Source organism: Neodiprion virginianus, chromosome 3, assembly GCF_021901495.1.
Source record: "Neodiprion virginianus isolate iyNeoVirg1 chromosome 3, iyNeoVirg1.1, whole genome shotgun sequence".
Lineage (NCBI taxonomy): Eukaryota > Metazoa > Arthropoda > Insecta > Hymenoptera > Diprionidae > Neodiprion > Neodiprion virginianus.
The window spans coordinates 18635407-18653931 of NC_060879.1; the positions used below are offsets into that span (position 1 = coordinate 18635407).

At 34.7% G+C, this 18525-nt stretch overlaps 1 protein-coding gene across 8 annotated transcripts in view; it reads left to right on the forward strand.

The window, feature by feature from the left end:
- Nucleotides 1–18525, forward strand: part of LOC124299489 (phospholipid-transporting ATPase ID) — a 122346-nt gene that overhangs the window by 4962 nt on the left and 98859 nt on the right. For 6 of the 8 annotated variants that reach the window (XM_046752709.1, XM_046752711.1, XM_046752704.1 and 3 more), the window contains exon 2: nucleotides 12254–12405. The gene's annotated coding sequence lies outside the window, so the exon portion shown is untranslated. Of the gene's footprint in view, nucleotides 1–11842; nucleotides 12020–12253; nucleotides 12406–18525 lie in introns of all 8 variants that reach the window. The other 2 variants (XM_046752706.1, XM_046752705.1) reach the window with 2 other exon arrangements.

The following is an 18525-nucleotide window of genomic DNA, read 5'->3' on the forward strand; positions in this document are numbered from 1 at the left end:
CATAAATTTGTACAGAAGACATGACGAGGGACTGGATTCTGTGGAAAAGAACGTCTCATGGAATTTTCCGATCAAATACTTTTGGTGAAAGTGAAACCTCGTTTAACCGGGGTCAACTTATCTAAGCGGCAAAGACACGACGTAAAAATAGTATTTTAATACGAAATTGTGTAAATTTCAGATTTAATTATTGCATACCATAAAAAAGGTATCCGTATACAGGAGTGGACTTGAAAACTAACTTATTACTAAAATTTACCCAACTGAACGCAATTTATTCACAGTAAAATTATTTTTCCTGTTATCTTTTCGTTAACGAAAAACATCATAGAAAAACAAAAAAAACATGCCATTTTAATTAATTAAAAAAATTTTTTTTTTTCAAATTCCTTACTTCATTACACATAACATTTTATAATGTATTCTACTTATAGTTTTTCCTTAATAGTAATTCAATTTTTTACTTTTGAATATTTTAAATTTCTCTTCCTTCTCCTCCAGTAAATTAAAAACATTTATTGCTACATGTATACTTATAGTTTTTCGCACGAACGCTTATCTAATATTTAGCCATTTGTTTCTGGTAACACTGTTACTCTTGTCATACTCATTTCTCAAACAGTGGTATTCGCTCATAATCGCATCCAGTTTATAATTTTTTTTAATTGTAGCAAACTGACGTGCGTGTCCTCTAGGAATAATGATAATCAGGATTCTATTTGTGTCATTTTTTAACGGTTGTATTAAGTTCTACGCACCCTCCCACGCAATATTCAACGTCATAATATTTTGTGCCTTAGGAAAAAAAAATTTTTATTCATGTATACATTTTATTTTATTTAAACCATCGCGGAGTTTGTCAGGACAGACAAGCAGACCGATAGACGGATCGACATTTTTTTTTACATTTTCTTACTAACCCGTGTTTTGGATACCTAGAGGTCCAAGAACGTAAAGATTCATTGAAATTGGAAAAAGTTGTTTTCGACCGAAGTCGATACTCTTCTTATAATATCACCATAGGCGATGAGAAGTAAAAACGCACGAAATGGTAAAAGAAGAATTTATCGAAAAAGTAAAAAAACGAACAAAACGAGCACACTTTTATCAGACATTATTACGGTATTATATATTTTGATATCTAAGTGTGTCGGAATTGCATAATTATCATTCATACAACACTTTGCACGTAATGTATTAATTTTCATTTATACCATACGAAACAAAAACGCGTTGTGCAAATTCTCAAAAATTTAACCGGTAATTGAGTATATTTAAGTAGAATAATTAATTTACGTGCAGGAAAAACGTTTGTACACCCGACCGTAATTACGCCCTTTAAAAAATATTGCCCGAACATTTTACGAGCGACAGTTGAATTATTTGTCGTAAAACACATTGTTCCGCTTGGCGAAGTCCAATCGACGGATGAACTTGCGTATCTCGATTATAATACCATGTCTCGCTGGTCGCTATTGCACTACGCGCATATAATTAGTGATAACGCATCGATTATGTTGCCACATGCGTATATATTGCAAAATTACCAACAATCACGTGACCTGGATTGCACTACGTATACCTAGATGTGAAATGGATATAATTTCATAGCTGCTTATACGTGGAATGATGAATACTTAATGACACAAGTTTCGTGAACATGTACGTTGTTATTTGCATTATTCAGCAAACCTTTGTGTTATGCCATAACCAGGTATATGCGTGCCACGTGACGATTAGATCGGAATATCGCTAGATGGCAATTAAATATGATCCTCGTTATGTCTTGATTTTCAACGTGTTCCACGTCGAAGAGGCTGGATGGCCAAAAATCCATACGCTGTATTAATTTTATGAAGAGGAAACTCTGCGTTGTGCATTTGTAAAATTATTTTATTGGTGAGATGTGAAGATCTCTTTGAAAATTTTAAAAATAGAAAACACTTGACTTATCAAGAACAGCTTAGACACGTGTCTTTGCTTCGTTTAAAATTATTTAAAAATTATCCATTTATTAAACTCTTTGATTTCACTCTACGATATATCCTTTTATTCGGAAGACTATTTTGAACAAGTTCAGTGCTATTGAATTCAGAGCCAAAAATGTAAATAATATGAAAATGTTTCGTTTAGATAAAAAATGTCAGTTTTTTTTTCTGTAAAAAAAAAAAACTACTTTGCAGCTGCCGAACTATCTTTCACATGAAGAAATCGATTTGGAGATCAAATTTCGAGATTGTAAAAAAAAAAAAAAACTTTATTTCTTGAGAAAAAAATGTGTTTTGTCGCGGTTTCTGAGGATTCGACCTAAAACGGCATTCATAGTCGGGAAAATCAGATTTTTCTGTATCGAAAATCATCCGGATTATATTTTCTTCTGACATAAGGATACGACCAAAATTCTAGTGCGTAAATCTCCTAGCGGGTTCGAAACCAAATTCAAATACGTGAAATTAATGCTTTAGTCTTTCAAAATTGTCCAAAAAATTTTCACAATTATTAGGAAAAATTTCAGAATTTTTGCTAAATTGTTCTGAATTTTCAAAAAGTGAAATACTCAACCACTTTCTATCAAAGTCAAGCATCAATCCCCATTGCTTGAAAAAACTACGAGTCATGAAGCGTCTCAAAAAAGTAATCAAACTTTGGGGATTAATGTCTTGTCTCAGCAAAAAATGCTCGCGTACTTCACTTCTTGAAAATTTTCGAGAATAAACATTTTTTTTTACGATTTTGAATTTATCTTCAAACTCGCTATCAGCCGGTCATAGTCAATATTATATACGTGTTCCCTATCCAAAATAACGAACAAAAAAATTTTTAGAAAGTGACGCAATTCACAAATCGACCCCTATCAGCATTATCTTTCCCCCCTTAAAACCCTCCAGGTTTTGTACGAAACTTTTTCTTGTATCTCTTCTAGTTTTCGAGATACTCGCCTGAGGCGATAAGAAAATACCACCCTGTATATGAGGTATTCCATGCCAACTGAGAGGACATTTTCCCTGACCCCCGCCAATTTGCTTCATTATTTTTTATATGATTCTACAACCTGAAAAAAGCACTCGCCATTTTTTTCAGACCTTTCGTCCCAACCATTCTTTTTTAAAAAATGTTACAAACCCTTTTATGGTCCTAAAAAAAAACGCCATTTTTTATTTTTTTTTACAAAAATTAACGTAATTTCTAGTTCCGAAGACGAACATTTTGATCCATAGTTCAGAGTGGAGAATTGATTTTTTTTTATTTTTTAAATATTTTTTTAGAGGAATAATTTTTCTTATTTTGTACGTATACAAAACATATGTTATGTTTGTAACATTTTTTAAAAAAGAATGGTTGGGACGAAAAATCTGAAAAAAATGGTGAGTGCTTTTTTTAGGTTGTAGAATCATACAAAAAATAATGAAGCAAATTTACAATTTGTATACATACAAAATAAGAAAAATTATTCTTCTAAGAAAATATTTGGAAAACACAAAATATCAATTCTCCACTCTGAACTGTGGCTCGAAATGTTTGTTTTGGGACCCAGAAATTATGTGAATTTTTGTAAAAAAATAAAAATCGAGAGTTTTTTTTTAGGACCATAAAAGGGTTTGTAACATTTTTTTAAAAATAATGGTTGGGACGAAAAATCTGCAAAAAATGGTGAGTGCTTTTCTTAGGTTGTGGAATCATATAAAAAATAATAAAGCAAATTGGCGGGGGTCAGGGAAAATATCCTCTCAGTTGGCATGGAATACACGCGCCCACTCTCTCTTTTTTCCTCTCATACTCGCTTCTCGTACGTTTCACTCACTCTTGCGTATTCGCCTCGTAGACTTCCCTCTTTACCTCTATCCCACTCACTTTTACTTTCGGCTTGGAGTTGGCATCCCTGACCTCACGCACATCGTACAACGTAGAAAGTAGTACCTTATATAATGCAAAAACGGTAACTAATTGAAATTGATAAAATTTATAAACGATCGTTCGAACGTAACGAAAGCCATGCTTCGATGGCCATTCGCCTGGAATATTGATGATTTGTTGCTTAACTAAATACGTTATGGATTGCTCGCTGAACGGTTAGTTTAATATTTTTTTACCCGCGCAGAAATATAAACTAATTAAGTAGACTTTGCAAATGCTCGACACTACCGCTAACAAGTGAAAAAAAGAAAAAAAAAAAAGAGAACGCCGGAAAACGTTTCCCTACGGACTCGAGTTAATAAATGAAATTTAAGATCTGCAATTTTGACAAGGATTTAAGAGAGTTCAAAATTATTCATTGGCCAAGAGCCTTGTAATAGCTGTATTATAATCTCACAGTGTTTTACAAAGTATCATGTGACCATCGATCTGCCTACAGTGAATAATGGAAGTTGGAAGTATAACCAGTGTGTGTTCAAGGTCTCTTTTACCAGTCCGTGAGGAAAGTGATGATACAATATTTCGCCAATACCATTGACAGAGGATACTTCAACTCTGCCAAATGCGTAGCGCTTGCGGATAGTGAGAACAGTCAGTTCTCGGTAAGACGAGATGAATCGAGTTACACCTTTCGTCTGTCTAGCCAGATATCGGATTAAATAATAATTTCAAATATTTAAGCGCGCTATTTCGATACACCGAAGTCTGTGTTTTTGAGACGGTAGTCCGAGCGAGTGCCTTCAAAAATATTCGCCTGCAGTAGCAGGGACGAGGAAATGGATTGAGGTCGTTCGGTCTCGGTCTCTGTCACTCTGTCGTATTACTTACAGCCAATCAATTTCACCTAATCATATTACCGAGGCCTTGGTCATTTTGTGAGCGAATCGTTGCGACGGTTTGTCGTAATCAGAAGTCTGCTATTCGCCCATAAGTTGCTGCGATACTTCTGTTCTTGAAATCTCGGCTTTTCAGCATATCCATCGACAAATCAGTGTATACTGAAGTTTGCTTACCACTCCGACAATTATGCATATATAAACCCTAGTACGGAGCAGTTTTTACGACATTTTTTAGCCGTCTCTCTTTTTTTTTTTATTTTCATTTTTTTTTTTTAAGTAATACAGTAGCACTAGATGTAGTGAATTCCTATACATCGATTGTCTTATTCGGGTTAAAAATATTTTCCATTACGTTTATAAGGGTGTGTAATGATTTTTCTGTGAAAAAATATTGGCATAAACGTACATGATATTTTTCAAAGAAGTACAAAATTCGTAAAGCGGGTGTGAAGTTTTTGAAACATGTAGCGCGGTTTCAATCGCTTCAAGTGTAATTGGCACTATAACGTGAATCTTACCGCGACGGTTATGCAATTTTTTGTAATATTGTATGCAAAGAGTTGTTCACTTGAAATCGATTTTAGAGATTTGAAATTGCACTTAAATTGTCAGTCTTGCAAAATCGCTTGAAATCAGTGAAAAGGATTGGAAATTATACTTGAAATTATGTGAGTACACAAGGTTTTAAGATCAGAACAACAGACTCTCGTTTTCCATTTTTCTTCACTCTTGCGTTATTATTGGAGTTCAAACCCGAGTTTGAGGTCAAGTAATATCAATTTGCCGTTGCCTGTACAATCTGGTCATACTTTCGTTGTTGACAAGTCGATCTGGAACAAATTGTATAATTTTGTATAAATTTTTATACTCAGGGTGCTTTTAAAGAAGCGCTGTACATCTAAAAAACGCGAAGATCCAAAACTCCTACTTGGCCAACTGATACCTTATTTTGAAGAAAAGTCGAGCGAATTTTTATTTATTTCTAAATTTGGTAAAAAAAAATTACAGATTGGTTACCAATCACCGAAATTGGGAAAATTTTCATCTGCGCATGCGTGAAGTTTCTATGATTTTCATCCAGGCTGGCCACCTCAAGCTGCAGATGACGAACATGGCTTATAAAAGTTATGTAGGCGTTGCGAATTTTTTTTTCGGCTAACAATAAGCAAATCTCAAATAGTTCATGTAGTTAATCGATCGGGAAGGTTTGATACATTTTTATTTCGAGTAAATTGGCTATCCTGTTTTGCGAACGAAGATGACGCCGCGGTATGATCAGAATTCAATTATTTTCTGCATGCGCAGTCGGTTAATCAACCTGAAAAATTTCATCGTTTCCTATTGATTTTTCATATCGATACAGCCATTGAGATACGGTATTGATACTCTGTGCAGGAGAGAGGAAAAAATTAATGGTTGTGACGGATACTGTACAAAGATGTAATTTACTATAATATAAATTTATAATACAGGGTTTCGGTCCGGGACATGGCTAGTCAGCCTCAGATTTATGAAATATATAATATTTACCCTTGCTCTCGATACCTTCTGTGTATTTATTAACTCTGGCGTCACAACGAGGTCGCTGGATACTCCACATCAGAAATCATTCCGTACACTGAGAGAAATTTTTAGTTCCGGTTACCGCTCGGTCCTTAAATATTTTCATTTTTTACCACAATCGAAAAATACAGTTCTGGGTAGAAAATGCAAATTAGTTTTGTAGCTGTTAGCAGAAAGTCTAGTATCCGTTACTATTCTTTCTCATTACGATCACTGTTACTATATTTTCTTGCAACTGTTGCGAAAATTTAATGCTTGTGCAACGATAAATTGACGTTAAAGCCTTGTTTAACTAAACAAAGTAGAGTTGACCGAAGAAACTGATTTTGCGTTGCAACTACCAAAAAAGGATTGACAATAGCGCAAAATGGTTAGGCGTACCTCGTTTTTCGCAATTCCAACAATATTCAAACAGTTTTTTCAACGATACCAGTTTTACTGAATTTTTCTAGTTACTGTAACAAATGAAATTTTTCTCAGTGTAGAAATGGAGATATCGATTAAAATGACTTGGTAAAATTCTGGGATAGTCTTTAAATACTATATTCCAAAACAAATTAGTTATCTCTAGCAAAATGAAATATCGAATATTAAGAAAATTCATAAACAATAAAATACGGTGAGACGGGTCATTCTACTTAAAACATTATAACTCACTGAATTTTCGATATTTTGAGTTGGAAATTGATTGAGTAACTTTCAAGACACGGATATTTAAGAGAAAAAAAAAGAATATGAAGATACTTTGATATGAAGAATGGACTATTTATTTGCGTTAGGAAAGTTGAATTTTTGGTAAGTTTGGAAACTTTGGAAAAAGAATGAATTAACGATATTTACGATATTTCGGTATTTATTTTGGATCAAATCGCATGATTTATTAACTTCCCGTTTCTCTGATTTCAGAGAAAATAGGAAGTTGTTGTAATCGCCCCGAAAATGAAAAGTTGAGTTCTCACTAGATCTCCACGTTTTGAGGTCCGGAGAATCACCTCCAATCATTTTCAAATGGACGTCTGTGTGTGTGTATGTATGTATTTATGTATGTATGTATGTACGTGCGTGATCGATTTTTTGTCCGACGATATCTCGAGAACGAGGAGTTAGATTTTGATGAACTTGGTCTTAATCGAGGCACCTCTTTCAGACTTAGACCTGATTAGATTTTGGCTGTGATTGGTTTCGTAGTTTTTGAATAATTTAAAAAACCAAATTCACAAAAATAAAATAAAAATGGTGTTATCTTCGCAACGGATGAACGGATTTGCATGAAAATTGGCATCCGAAGGTGTTTGGGGTCGCTGATCACATATCTGAAGTCACATTTGCAAAATAAAGATTTCACGTAGTAAATATGCTCGAAAAAAATTAAAACGTTCGGAGTTTGATGAAAATATGAGAACCGACGATTCTCCAAAGATAAAACGTATGACTAGGAGAAAGGTGTGAATATTTGATGATATCCTGTTTAGTTTAAATTCGTTATAAGTACTCTACAGTCGCATTCAAGTTTTCGGTTTATATCGAAATATACTAGTTTCGAACACAAATAACGGGAAGTTCAAAGGCTGGCTCACAGTCAGCCCAAATCCGCTTGTTTCAGATGTTTTCCATGTGGAATATACGGTGAACATGCCGTGGGGTCATTTTGACCTCGGTGTAGAGCGGAAGGGCTTATATAATATTTATTGCCCTAATTACTTCAATTATAGAGTTTTGGAATCCGCTCAGACAGTTCTAGAATTTCTCATAATTTTCAAAATTAGGTGTCATCTTTATGGTGACATCTTTATCGGGTATCCCGTTATTAAAAAATCCAAATTCTCTTCAGTCTTCTAGATAGCAATCCAAGAATTCAGAAAGTTCTGTGAACCACATGGTCCAATAGTCCAATTGTTAAAAATAGAATAATGAGAAAACATAAATAGTAATAGTAATAGTAGTAGTACTAGTTAATGTGATTTGAGTGACAAAAAAATGAAAATATAAACCAAAAAATAATTAAGTATCAGGAGTACAGTTTTCAGAAACTGCAAGTATTCGCTGTCTTATAAGTGGAAACAAAATAGCTCTAGAGCTTCACATAAACAATAGTGAATTATGTTATATTTTCAAATTATCGAGCCAAATTGTTTATACACATTGTTTGCTAAAAAAAAATAAAATAGCTGCAACTGTTCAATGAGTTTCGAATTTGTACCACAAATTAAAGAATGGGTTTGAAAAATTGAAAGAAAAATAATTCATCGACTGGTTGAAAGATAGGAATGATAAAAGTAAATATTTTTTGCGTTTCGACATCCCTGGTAATTATGTATGTGTTGTCGAGTCATGTATACAGTAATGTTTCGTCACGTTGTTTTCCACGTATTTACAATATTTTACAAGCCAACCGCTTGAGCCGACCACTCGTAGCTGAAATATGTTTTCAGGTTTGAAAATTCCGTAACAGTAAATGCGGTACGACATTCATCAGTTGATAAAAATTGCTTTTATTCAATTCAACATTACTGATTCAAGCGTGTATGATTTAAATAAGTTCACAAAATCTTTGACAAAATTATTCTCCGCACAGTTTCTCTTACTGTCACCGAAGCGAGTAGGTATTGGAGACCTTTTCGGTATCGGTAATCTTTCTTTTCTATTTGTTTAAATAGTTCTCTAAATGGCTGTATTAAACATTACTCGCCGTGAAAAATAAGGAGAGTGAATTATATGTTATAATTCTTGTCTTTACGCACGAAAATTTGCAGAATAATTAAAATACATATCGTTATTAGGTAATTTCATTTTGCCTATCAATATTAATCAAACACGACTTCTGTTAATGAAATTCCGTCAAAAACTCTGCAGAGTCTTTAAACTGCGGTCATTTAGGTACGGGTAAAATTGTCCGAAAATTCTGAGGTGACCAGGGTCAGACGTAGGATAAGTTGGCTTATCTTCGTCGTATCTGGTAGCTGGCAATTCCTCACAAATTTTACAGCGTCGGTATGCGAGTGGAATGCCTCACCTGGAAGAAATAGCCGCTCTTGCTCATTAAGTAATATCATAAAAAGATTCGAAGCCGTAAAATGATAAAAAACATTCAGCATAATGAGCTCTTAACGACATTGTTTTACATACGTGAAGTTGGCCCCCCACTTTCGACAAACGAATGTTTTGAATATTTTTCACAATTGTTTCAGGGTTGTTCTAAATTGTTCCAAAATCTTATATTCATGATTTACAGAACACAACTGAAAAAAGCAAAAAACCGTTTTGTGACCGGGCACCCCAATTTTGAAAAATGGAACTTTTTTTTGTTGTTCCATATTGTTCTAGTTGTTCCGAACAAAGTTCCAAAACGGTAAAGTCGTAAGTCCAACGTCCGGTCGGGCAAAAGGAAAAAAGAATATTTGGCTAGCCCCCCACTTTTGGAAAATTCAATTTTTTTTTATTGTTCTGGGTTGTTTTAATCGTACCAAATATTATTCCAGAAGCACGACGTGGGTCACAAAACGGTTTTTTGCTTTTTTCAGTTGTGTTCTGTAAATTATGAATATAAGATTTGGGAACAATGTAGAACAAACCTAGAACAATTGTCAACAATATTCAAAAAATTCATTTGTTGAAAGTGGGGGGCCAACTTCACGTAGGTCATTGGTTTTAGAATTCTTGAGAAATCCAACACTTTCAAGGATATTTTTCGAAAGCGAATAGAACATGACCATCACGATGAAAGGAAATTAGATTGTTTGAAATTCAAAGATGTCAATGATATTTTTAAGATATAATTACTTAATATTTTTTTATGCATCTTATTAGTACTAGCAAATAAAATGTGGTCTGATTTCTTTCAATTATACGTCGTGTTGTTTTCGAGATGTATTTATTTGAAGAATCAGAACACAATTTGAAATAAGAATTTCAAAAACACAGGATTGGTTACTTTCGATAAGTAAAGTAGACTCCAAAAAAAAAAAAATGGAGCAAATTAAAAATTTGATCCTAAAATCACCTTCCATGATTGTTCTACGTTCATACTTCACTTTTGTTATTGATTGATAGTCGGAACCATAGCGCAAATAACGTACGAAGTTATAACAGCTTAAATATTTCTCGTGCTCAGCCGTCGATGGTCGGCTACGAAATGGAAATGAGAAAAGAGGAAAGAAAATTTAAGGTTTCTACAAAGAATGTGGAATATCGGTAGTACGCAATGGGTAATAAATGATCGATAAGTTTGGGAGAACGTTTGGTTGATAAGCCAGACGTAACGCAAAATTGAATTTCTTTTTTTCTTCTTCTTAAAGTCACCACGAAGTTTGCGCTGAGAAGATTAACTTGCTTAAGATACTTGGTCGCTAAAAGTAGGCTTGCAACGTGACTTTAGAGAGGCTGCTATGGACTGAGTCTTGATCATCTTGATAAAGTCAGAAAACGTTTTCCTGCAATTGAACGATATACTTGTAATTGCAGAAACGTATCTTCTCACATTATTCCTGTATGGAACACCAAAGTTCTTGGATATATTTCTTCACTTTCAAGTCATTGATGCGTAGACACTGATAATTGGACGGTTAGTGTAAAATAAGTGACATCTTACTCGATCGGTCAAAAATTACTACATAGCATCCTCTTAAGTGTATAAAATGGTTTACCAAAGTACATGAATCCTGAAGCAATAATAACTTGGAATGGATGAAATCTGTTCTCTGTGTTTTATTATCTCAAATGTTGGTTTCACTTTTTACTTGTTTATGGATGTTGATGTACCAACAAAGTAGAAAAAAAATTCACAAAGTTTCGTGACTATGAAAAAGACAAGCTACGAAATTGAGTGAAAAGTGAAAGCATAGAAAAATGGCAAGGTGAAGACATAAATTATTGCTGCCCAAGAGATAGAACGCTCGATTTTCACATCGCTTGCGTTTTAATGTCAGCTGAACACAGAATAGCTGACTGTGGGACGTCATTCCGATAGTACGTTAGAAGACGTTGGTAATCTTACAGATAAAATTCACCTCACGTTCATTCGATGTAAATAACTTGTTGCGTGCAAACGATTTCAAATTAATGTTCATAAAATATTTACTTCATTTATGTATGTCATTTATTTGACGTGATTAAGCAATAATGAACGTATTGGTAGATCCTGGAATCGATGACACTATGTAAGTACAAGAGAAATTTTTTTATCTGCATGTAAAATCCACTTACAATATCAAACGCATTTTTCTCGAAACAACATTTTTGAGGCCGTGTTCAAGATATCTCGACAGCCGCTTAGCGCTTGGCCGATTTTTTTCAAATGGTGATTACTTACTTAAGATACAATAATCTCACGGCTGAACGAACGATTTTTTGATAGGACGAATAGTTCTTTAATAATTGAAATATGAGTGAATCTTTCTAGCGAAAAGAAAGATAGTTTTTGCACATCCGCAATTTTGAAAAAAAAACATTAAAATTTGACTAAACCCTTCGTTCATCCGGAAGCTGGTACTCTTAACTAATGATCCCATAGCATTTTTTGATTACAGATGATCCAGTCTGAGCAGCTGTGAACACGGCAAAACGCCTTTTTCTTTCGACATCTCGGAAATCGCTTATAACTCGGCTGAAAAACAATATTTTGTCTTGAAAAAATGATTGCAACTACTTTAAACATGTATTATTTGAGAATAAATAAACCAGCCGTCAGAAAAACAAAACCATAAGTACGGCGATATTTTTTACCTCCTGATTGACCCGAGTAAAGCTAAAATCTCACAATCTGCGAGAACCGAATTGTTTATGATTCCATGTGCGTTTGAATTTGACAAAGTATCATTGAATAACTTTGCAACTATTGTTTTTGTCATGTATGAGTTCGCGTTATTTGATTTTGCTTCCCGAAACCACCATAAACAAAACGCGAAGCAAACTAAAGTTTTATCTCAATTTGTTTTCAGAAGCCGAACGACGTTTGATCATCTCCAGTCCGAGTGACGTGATTGGTCTTTGGTGATGACGTATAAACCACAATTCCGCTATCGTTCCATAATTTGATTAAATACCGTGTTACGTGAGACTTGTGATCGGCGACAACGAAAGAAACAAACAGGTTTGTGTAACGTTATTATTTATCTATTAGTACCGAAACTATTGGGCATGTATGAAAAAACATATCGCTATTCATCTCTCCAGACTGTAATATTCCTATTATATCTTATGCATTTTTATGGCGCATTCTTTAATACCTACGACGACGTTTCTTGAAGGGCGTACAGTTTCTAGGTTACCAGAGTACGTTACTACTCTACTTGCTGGCAAAAACCATGAAACCGTAAGTTATTTTAGTCTCTTGCGCCAATTTCGCCTCCTACGATATTTCCCTGGCACATACGTTAAACTGTTTCAAGCAATGACAATTTTTTTTATTTTTTTTTATTTTTTGTTGGAACATTGGTCCGAACATTGGTTCTCGCTTTGCAAAAAAGTTCTCCCGAAGTAAAGGGTTTTTTAGCTCAAGTCAAACAGGTGCCTCAGATCATGTGAATTATTCACTTAAATAACATGTGAAAAACATATTAGCTCCACTTTTTTTTGGTGAATTTTACATAAATAATCGTGAGTAAGGTATGGTACTTGGTATAATTAAGTGACATTCGGAAATTATAATTTTACGCCTTTTTTTACGATGCAGCAACCAAAAACCAGATATTAATAAAATCCGAACTTTTTGTAGCGTTTGTTCTAAATACCGGAATGAAACCGACCTTCCACGAACAAAAACATGATCATTCTTTTTATTAAAATGAAGCCAATCTATCTGTAAAACCGTTCTTTACGATAATTGTGTAGAATCATGCGAAGAAACTTGAATTAGTATACTTTTTCTCCAATACTTGTTTTGAAAGTTCGACTTTCGAAGTATGTGGAGGGTGTTTAACCGGTTCACTGGTGGTCCCGAAATCAACGTTTCGTGCCAAAACTAGTAATTATTTATTACAGCAAATAATTTCATATTCAACATAAAGCTTTCACAATAAGTGGTTTTTTGGGTCGCTGATTACGAATCTCAACTTGACATTCGAAAATTCAAAACGGCGGATCCAATATTGTCACCTCCGTTATTAGTTGGTAACTCTGATCTATTCGTTCAATTTTTAGCTCATACATTTCTTATTTCCGGTCAGTACTTTTAGTTCATTAGGTAAATTGTTAAAAATCTTTGATGAAGCTGTTCTTAAAACTACTGCTCTTTGAAATTTTTGGCAATAGTATATTAACCCGTTGAGGACACACATCGAAAAAATAACGTTGAGGACACACGGGGTCCAGCGCACCCCACGCAGAAAAACAGTTCTCATTTGTGTTTTACGCTATGTATCGACTTAAAACCGGTGCGAAACTTTAATTTTATTCCATTAGACGGCTGGCGATAGTTCGAGGTCGAAGATTATAAGACATCTGTATATATACACACATATATATTTAATTAATAACCATTATTTATTGCTGAAAAAAAAAATTCAATTCATGCATAAATTCTTACGTTTACAGAAACAATATAACATCAATTAACGATAAAAAAAAAATTGAATTTTTTTAAGATTTTGCCACAGTAAGGCCATACGGGGTCTACAGAACCCCAAAAAAAAAAACACGTGCGCACTAATATGTCTCTGCAGGATGACTAATGCCAAAGAGACCTTCGTAACGTGTCAAAACTTGTTGTGGAGACTTCAAACAACAACAGATGGTGCTATATATCTAATTCCTAAGGGTCTTTGTAGATTTAAAATTGCATTGAAATTTGTCTGGGGTCCGTTGGACCCCATGTGTCCTCAACGGGTTAACATTCCTAGTTTTAGCTATTCGGAGTTTCAAAATCATCAGCCAGATAACTTTTCATGAGGTTTAAAGTTTTCCCCCCTATACATTTCCAACATTTTTACCATCCCTCTTCAGCTATCAGAAAAGTTGAAACGCTTATGAAGTGATAACAATTGGCCGTGACATTCATTCCTTGGCTCAAATATGATATGTTATACCCGTTGAAGGGAAAAATTTTGGATTATTTGTCAAAGCATATCCACGGCAACGGTGTTTCAAAATTTGATAATCGGTACGTCTAAAGAGCGATATTTCACGTGAACGCTAACGCTGTTCTACCTGGTATTCGATATTAAACCTACAGCGTATCAGGTAAGTCATTTAATTGACTATGAATATTTCAGCTAAGTATAGGCATAGTGACTGTATATATTATGAGAAACTCTGCATCCTTTGCACATTCGAGGTTAGATGCATCGCGATTTGCCGTACGACGTGCAGTTCGTACAGTGATTGTCACAATATCGTAAAACTGGATCAAAAAACGATCGAGGATATAATATCTTCACGTACGCAATACATCCCAAAATTTCTCATCGTTCAAAATTCTTCCTGCAGAAGGTAGGTATAATTCATCGGTATCTAGTTATGTGATAAAAAAAAAATTGTTTTATCAATACTTATAGGCACGTACGCGTGATTTTTTTCTTCAAAAAAGTAAAAAGTAATTACAAAATTCTAGATTGATGGGAAAAGCTTTAGGAGAATAGAAAAAATGTCAATTATTCCGTAGACTCGAAAGAAAATTAACATTGCATTCCGTGTCTAATACGTCTGATGATAATCCAGATTCCGAAAATTTACATTCTACTATAAGGGAATAAATTGTGTATGTGGATACAAATGAACTCGTGTGTTTCACTACAATTATTGTTCCGGGCATGTGGAGTTACGATAATAGCGCTAAAAAAATAAAACCACTATGCATCAAACACTTGCTAACCATTCCGTAGTATTACACTTTTAACAAACTGCCCGATCATGTTCAAACATTACATTTAGTGGTGAGAGCCAAGAATTGTTGATAGTCTGTACAAAATAAAACAAAAAAAAAAAAAAAAAAAAGACACACAACCACATGAACAATTATAAAAAATTTCAGTACAGTATGACTTTACACAATTTGGAGTATACTCTTATGCACGATCTACTGTAATAAACTATAGAACGGGGGCAGTTCTGCCTGTGGCTAATTATTTTTGTGATCAATATGCGAGATCGGCTGTATTCTGAAAGTTGAATAAATGTAAGGATATGTTTGTTTGGATGCTCATCGTTTGTCGCTACTAAATATCCCGAACGTGTCATGGCCTCGATAAAGAAAGTTTCAAGTCATTTTGTCAATTTATTTTCTGACAACCCGCACTTGAGAATTCTTTGAATTTAAGTGGTCGCCAATTCTTTTGCCAGAAGGCTTAAAATGATATTACCAAACCCGCCCCCCGTATATGTGCATAAATATAGGGAAGGTAAATTGACTCTGAGGTAGACTTCAAGGGCAAGTAGAAAGCAATTGGCAATAAAAATAGTTGCCAGTTGCAGCTTTCCCACGACGTATTTGATGTCCTGGGAAAGAGTCGACCATACCGGTTACACCGAACAGCTTTTTGCTTCGCCAAATATTTGTCAAGTACTTTTTCACACGCAAGAATATTGAAAAATAACTTCAACTTTTCATACAAGGATGCGTGATTTACCGAGATATTTACAAAATTAGGATGTGGCGTGTATTTTATTCTTAATATCGCCACGTTTCCACAAGTGCGACTCAGCTGAGGCTCAATTTTGAGCCAAGAGCTCCGACACTTTTATTACTAATTGTAACGCAGGATTATGGAGTCAGGCTTCAGAATGAATAATAATTACGTAAATAGGAAGACTTGAAATCTATTTGTGATTGGCCGTTCTTGGTTTTTCATATATTCATATCATACGGTGGGATGTTTGGGTGCTGACCAAAGGTTTATGGTAAATAGCTTTCATTTCACGTTTTAACAATGTGTAAGTGGCGATTACTAGTTAACATAGGAAAGTTGATAAAAACGGAGTACAGTGTCTGTTGTTAAGAGATATGTAATGCCCTGTTCTTGTGATAAAAAATCTGGAGCTAAAATTACAAGTATCGCCCATTTCGATACAATGTGCATTCCTGAGTGAATTCTCCACAGGCCACTTAACTTGGATAACAATAATATATTTATTACCAAATCACAAGTTCAATAATCTCTCATTATAACGATTCTACATATCGGTTTGTTTTTTACAAACCGACAAGCTCGAGAAAAAAGTCCCCCTCAGACGATTTATAGTGTATACATTTGTGAATAAGATCAGCTAATGTTTGTAAAAACAAGACGAGCTGTATGGATGTTTCATTTAAACAATTTACTATAACTGATTAAAGCTGTTATACTTGACGAAAATCCGATTTTATAGTTCGAAATGTTGCATTAACAGGTATGAATTTTTCCTCGAATCGGGTTCTTGTCAGCCGTTCACTTTCTGATCGGAAAAAGTAGAGACACACTTGGCTCTCGTAGTAAATAACTCGTGTAATCCAACCAATAGACGTTGAGTACCTTTTGGGTATCGCGGTAATGTTTATATAACTTCAGCGAAATTGTTGATCTGCCCGTATCTTCGTTCCTCCGTGTCGCCAAGGGTGAGGCAAAAGTGGGTGTGGTACTTCCCGAGCTTTTAAGGAAACCATTTATTTGATGTTTCCGTTCCTTACCTTCGAACTTTTTTGCTGTCACTAATATCTACACACGAAATGGAAACAAATTGCCAGTTGTCCGTCATCGTTACACGATGGTAATCGTGCGAAGTCGAAAACGTTGAATGTCATCACGCTTCCTATATATCACAAGGGATTCGTATAAATTCGAGCTTGGAAAATAAAATATTTATAATCTGTGATTTGCCAATCCAGCAATAACAGACCAATCAGCATATCAAAGCTGCGTGATCCAGGCATTCTTTTTTCTCGCTCAAAGTGAACAAGTTCCCATATGAATATAAATTCAAAATTATAAGCGATACAGTTGCTTCCAGCAAAAAAGCAAGCCATTTCAGAAACAAATACGTTCTACGTGTAGATTTCTCATATCAAAAAATATTTTTTTAAATACCCATCGCTTGAACCTCGTTCTAGCGTGTGGAAAAATTCTTACTATCATTTTTAGAGTTGGGGGCGCTGGTCTTCCGACCAGCCGCGGGCGGCATAATCCTTAGCTACGACACTGGTATCGTAGTCCATGCATATGGGGCATTCCATGTCAAATTAGTAGCTCATATACCTCACCCCCTTCGATTTTGATTATTTTTTAACGCGATGTTCTTACAAACCCAAAAGAGTCTCTGGAATTTTTTCAGATATTCTTTAGCCACGGGCAGAGCTTACAAAAAATCGTGAAACTGATTTCGGAAACGAAATTTTGAGTAATCTGAAAAAATTTACACCGATTTTATTATTTAAAATGTGATATTTGAGAACCACACGATAATGGGATCTCAATGTTGACTATTTTCTCGCAAGTTTTTAGTTTTCCGATGTCGGATTTTTTTTTTTTTATATGTCTCGATCTAAATAGATTGCAGAATCACATTATTTTCATGATTCCGCGATCTATTCAGACTGGGGAAAAGAATTTAAAAAAAAAAGCTCTGACATGGAAAACCTAAAAACTTGCGAGAAAAATAGTAAACATTCGGATCTCATTATCGTATGGTGCTTAAAAATCGTATTTCAAGTGATAAAAACTCCGTGTGAATTTTTTCCGATTTTAAAAAATAACGTTTTCGGAATTGGTTCTTCGTTTTTTTATAAATTTCAACGGTGGCTAAAAAATTCGGCAAAAAGTTCCAAGAGCCTTGTCATTCAAGCAAATCATACTAAGAAATGATTAAAATCGAAGGGGGTGAAGTACATGGGCTATTAATTTAATGTGGGATTTCCCATATACATATTTTATACACGGTGTCACGAGGGTTGGAAGATATTGACCCCGATCCGTGCACAGTTTTTTTTTTTTTTTTCTCTTTCTCGAACTCATTACTCAGGAAATAGTTTCGAAACCGAGATCTATTCAATCTTCCTCGCGATACATTTTCTAGCGGCGCTTTCAAGCCGAGCACATAAGAACGAATGCTCGTCGTCCGTAAAAGAGATTATAGCCGTAGCATTTAGATTAAATAAAGGAAGGCCCTGATGAAATGGAACGATATGACACGCCTTCGTCTATCCGTGGACGACCCAACCCTTGCGGAGTTGCCGTCATCGTTCGCGTGGGTGTTTTGATGTTCGACTCGCGCCCTTGAGTTCCGTATAACAAAGCGTGCCTAA